This window comes from Prionailurus viverrinus, chromosome E2 (genome assembly GCF_022837055.1).
Source record: "Prionailurus viverrinus isolate Anna chromosome E2, UM_Priviv_1.0, whole genome shotgun sequence".
NCBI classification, from domain to species: Eukaryota; Metazoa; Chordata; class Mammalia; order Carnivora; family Felidae; genus Prionailurus; species Prionailurus viverrinus.
This window is the reverse complement of record NC_062575.1, coordinates 30611955-30617345: the sequence shown is the minus strand read 5'-3', so window position 1 is coordinate 30617345 and position 5391 is coordinate 30611955.

Sequence of the window (5391 nt, the reverse complement as noted above, 5' to 3'; positions counted from 1 at the left end):
TTTATTTTAGAGCAATGAAATAACGAGTTTATAAAAAAGATACTTATCAGCCCACTTTGGGTTGATTAAAAACACACACACACAGACAGTGTGAGCTAGCCTAGGCAGAAAGGGGGGATTTAGTGGCTCAGGACTGTAGGTGAGGGAGGGAGGGAGGGAGAGTGGCACCAGAAGAAGGTCTCTATCTAGCTCCACCATAGCTTCTCGTCTCTGCATCTCTTCCTGTGGCTGTGGCCATGAAGTTCGTGCTTCCGTTAATGGTGGTTCCTGGCCTCCCGTCTTCACGGCTTTGTGTCTGGACATTAAAAGGTTTCGTCTCTAGTTCCTGGTGGAAAATCCTGAGGGGAGCGCCCAGCTGGACTGGCTACAGGCTCCCGGCCACCCTTGGCCTAGAGTTGAAAGAGTGTAATTGGCTCAGCTCGGGCGAGGCGCTGACTCATTGACCAACCAGCGAGGCAGAGAGCAGGTCGTTTTCAACTGCTTCACAAAGAGGGAGGATGGAGTGAGGCCGGGTGACGTCAGTCTTGTCACCAGAGGTGTGTGGTCCTCTCGATGTGTCCGCCCCTGAAGTCTCTTAACCTCCCGGCTTAGAAACCAGATCCCCAATTTTAGACGAGGCTTATGAAAAAGAACTTAAGGTGTCTGAGTCTTTCGTACTAAGTCACAAAGTAAACAGTGCGTTTTCCAATTCTTGCTTCCCTTCCAAGCTGAATCCCATCAGATGAAGAACAGGACTGTAAGCCCCTTGATTTCTTCTCATCTTTGGATCCTCGGGGCTACGCGTTCACCCCACAAATGTTTATTGAGCACCTACTATGGGCTGGGTACTACGGGCACACGGCCATAGGCAAAATGCACCTACTGGAACATGTGCTGTAGCGGAGGAGACAGGCAATGAACCCACGCGCACGCACACACACACACACACACACTCTTACACACTCTGACACAGATCTTTGACAGTTTCGGGTTATGATGGGGGCTAAGAAGAAGCTGAAAGCCAGGTAAGAAGGGAGAGTATCAGGTGTCGGGGGCGGGGGGGGGGGCGGTTGGCTTACAGAGTGTGGTCAAGGACAACCTCTTTGAGGAAATGATCATCGAATGGGAGAGGCAAGTGGATGAAGGAGAGTTTTCTGGGCAGATTGGGCAGCATGTGAGAAGGCCGAAGGTGAAAATGCAGTTGACCTGTTCTACGAGCAGCAGGGAGGGCATCCTGGTGGGGGGGGGGGGGTGGGGGCAGAAGGGGAAAGGGGGCGGTGGAGGGAAATGAAGAGGAAAAGGCCCTAGGCCCTGGTCCCAGGCAGCCTTGCCCAGCAGGAGATGCTGAATGTTGTGATAAGCAGCTGTGGAGTGTTTTAAGTAGGGCAGTGACAGGATCTGATTCATGCGTTTACAGTGCCTGGCCAGTGGTAGGCTCTCGATAAATATTAGTTAACAATTACAAAAATACTCAGACGCCTCCAGAAATGTAATAGTCTCCTTGGCAGGAGGGAGACGGTGCTCCTGGCGACGAATGAAAACAGACTGACATTTATCCAGGGCTGTATGGTTTACAGAGCCCTTTCGCCCCGATGATCTCACGTGACCTCTCATCTGGACACAGATCTATGACCACAGACACCAAGGCAAGGCCCGCGCGCGGCGCAGACCGGCCTGCCGCGTTTCACACAGGTGTCTCCAACAGCTGTCGGCCACCAGCAGGTCCTTAGAGCCCCACGCCCCCTCCCCCCAGCATGCTCTGCCACACCCAAGCAGGGAGATTCTCACACTCATCTTCCAGGAACCCTCCTGAAGGCTTAGCTTTGCAAACCAGGGGCCCAAGAGACCAGAGCAAGAGGAGATTATGTATGCTCTGGGAGATTTCTTGTTTTCCTTTTCTTTCTTTCTTTCTTTCTTCTCCCCTCCCTTCTACTCAAACGTGAGGGTTTCTTTGGTGGCTAAAAAAGAAAAATGATTTAGCTTGCCCCTCAGGCCTGGGATTAAGGCCATTAGAAACCACGGCGGTGGGGAGTCCCTAGAGAAGCCCCTGATTTAAAGAGCTGGTGTCACGGCCCTCAGTTACATCATGGGGCCACTCTTTGGAGCCGGGCTGGATAGTCGCCACCCCCAGACTCACGGCGCCTCATGCCAGGGCCTCGGAAATCACAATGTCCACTGGGCGTCTCGGCGTCCGTGAAAGGATCTTTCCTGTGCCATTCCTCCTCAATCCGTACGGGAAAGGTGGACCCTTACCCTTTCTTCTGGGGAGCCCTGGAACACAGGGAGGGAGGGCGAGGGGAGGGAGGGAGAGATCTGGAGGGGATCGGTCCCCCAGGCGCCTCCCATAATCCCAGGTCGGTCAGGGTGCTGGCTCCAATCAGTGCCCTCACTCACAGTCTTTGTGACCTTGGGCAGCGGGCAGAATGGCTGCCCAGCCAGGTATTGGCAAATCGGAACCTCGAAGGGCTCCCGGTTCAAAGGCAGTGATAAAAGATGAAGGCGGGTCAAACGCAAGCCCCTTAAGGTGTGACCCAGTGATGGGAGCCTCAGAGCCCCAGAGGTGGCTCTTTCCGGGGGCCCCCCGGCGTGGGCGGCTGGCCTTTCCCATCGAAATGCCATTTCTGCCCTGGCACACACAGTGCTTAAAACGTCCTTAAGTCTCGGGGTATTTTTGAACGTGTCTTCGTGCCGCTTTCCAGCTACCCCTTCCGAGAGTCTCGGAAGACAGGGCCTTCAGGATTTGTGGAATGAACACAATTGTTAACTGGCGGCCACAAGCAGCAGCAGCAAGAGGCACGCGCGCGTTCTGCGCTCAAAACTACAGTCGTACGGAAAGAAAGCAAATCTACATGTTCTGTTGTCAATCACGTTTATTAAATTAAAAAAAAAAAAGTCCTCTCCCAGGCAGTAGGAAAAGTTGGGGCGGGGTAGGGATGGGGGGAGAAGTGAATGCATTGTATGTTGGAGAGCTAAGCTAACAATGTCATTAACAGACGCAATTATGCATTCTGATGCAAAGTGCTTCAAGCTGCCAGTCTGGGGGGGGGGGCTTACAGTGGGGCTCCCAGACCACAGGCTGCAAAATCTCTAACAACTTTATTCATCTCCCCTGGCCTGCAGTTCAATCCCGCTTCCTTTGAGTATCTCCTGCAAATAAAAGGCCCCATTCTTTGGCTTCCCCGGGCTTTATTCGGAGTGAAAACATCACTTTGTGCCCACGTTGTGTTAAAATAACAGATTTGTGTTCGTTCCTGTAGGTTTCGGGTGAGGGGACGAGGCCGGGCGATCCTCAGTGCGGATGGTGAGGCGCCTTTTTGGGGAGGAGGCTGGAGAGAAAGGGTCTCCAACAGGGAACCTTTGTTCTGAAATGCAAATGAGCCTCTGCGACCCGGCGCAGACAATGCCAGCCTGGTCCCAGCCACGAACCCCATCCGTCCGCGGCTATTTTGTTAACCTGATGTTTCGTACGGTCTTTCTCTCACACCGAACACTTGATGTTGACAGCTGTGAATTTTAAACAACCATTCTGTGTATGCTTTTCGAATTTTGTGTATTCAGATCGCTCCTCCATATTGGGGTGGGGGGTGGGAGGTGCCCTTCGGAAGCCAAGTGTCTGAGGTTCCTTCCTTCGTCTAGAGATCTCATGCTTTTCCTAAAGTCGGGGCCACCCGGAGTGGGAAACATGGCAGAAAATGGAGCTCGCTCATCGGCGGCATTGGAGATGACCAGGGAGTACAGAAGCACTTGTGATGACAAGCCACAGTGGCCCGGAGGCAGGACTCTGGAGGGACGAGCCACTCAGGCGTACTCTAGTGGCCCCGAGGAGCTGGGTCCTCTTCACGTCTGCCCTTGCTTGTCTGTAAAATGGGCCACAGCCACCTTCACAAAGGGCCGAAAATAAAGACCTCCTGTATCCAGGCCATCAATCCGATTTTATTTCCTCTGTCCAATTACATTGTCCTGGCAGCCAATTTTTCTTCCTAGAGTGCAAAGTCATGGGCGTTAAGTTTTTAAGCGGAAGGAAAACAGAAAGAGCTCTCAGACTGGCGGCTTGGATTTAGAAGACACTAGATTGGCTGCGTGAGTTTTTAATTTGGGTGTTTGTTTGTTTGTTTGTTTCTTCCTCTGCCTCTTTGGTAGGACACGGTTCACACCGAAACACACACATGCGCTGGCAGCAACTCTGACCAAGAAAAAAGAAGGTTGCAAATGGGGTAATTGTAAGGCCCATTGTATTTGCTATCACTGAACTTCCAGATCTCAGACTCAGAGCCTCCCGGCAGCAAGAGTGAAAGGGGAATGGTGGCCAACGACATCGCCTCACTTCCCTGGAACACACAGTTTTCCAGAGGGGAGAAACATTTTCCAGATGCTTCATCTGAAAATAAGCTTTATGCTCAGGGCCCTTCGAAAGGGGGCAACGAGAACTGAGAAGTTCCATGTTCACGCGAGAGCAAGCACAGTTGCAAAATTCCCAGAGCCAGAGTAAAAAAGTCGGGCCGGCGGGTGCCTGCCTAGTGCCCGCTCGGGTTGTTCGGTGGTGAGTTCGCAGAACCCCGTCGTGAGGAGGATTCAAGGCCGCACGGAGGCTGGACAAAGAAGGCAGATGATTGACCGGGCATGCTATGTCGCTCCTTACCGTGGGCTAAATAAACACAGCACAAATGAGCCGCTTTCTGGTGACGGCGTGGTCCAAAGACAGAGCTCTGGGGCTAGACAGGGTATGGCTATCATTCTCCTTACATGTCCCTGAATGACCTTGTTCTCCATTGGGTCTTCCAGAAGAACTGGCAGGCTGGGTGGTGTTTCTATTGATGCTTGAAGTCAGAGGAAGTGGGTGGCAGGTTGAACTAAGAGGCCTACGCTGCAGAAGCCTGCCCAGTAATCACATCTCGATTCAGAGCCATGCCGCCCTCCACTTGGGCCTGGGCCACATGCTTTTTTTTTTTTTTTTTTTTTTTAATGGTAAAATATTTATTTCTGCAAGACTTTTGAGGGGCTTCCACTTTCTTTTACTTTTCTGTATTGGTTGAACTTACTATATAGCACATATTACTTTGATGATCAAAATCTGGTAGCTAGATCATTTTTTTTTAAGTTTATTTATTTTTGGGAGAGAGAGAGAGACAGAGCGAGTGAGTAGGGGAGGGGCAGAGAGAGAGAGAGAGAGAGAGAGAGACAGCGAATCCCTAGCAGGCTCCACACGGTCAGCACAGAGCCCGATGTGGGGCTCGAACCCACGAAAGGTGAGATCATGGCCTGAGCTGAAACCATGAGTTAGATGCTTAACCGGCTGAACCACCCAGGCGCCCTAGATCATTTTAAATTAGTCATTTTTCTTTCTTCCTTTCCTGGTTTTCTTTCTTTCTTTTTTTTTTTTTTTTTGGCTTCGAGTCAGATCAACGTTCTGTA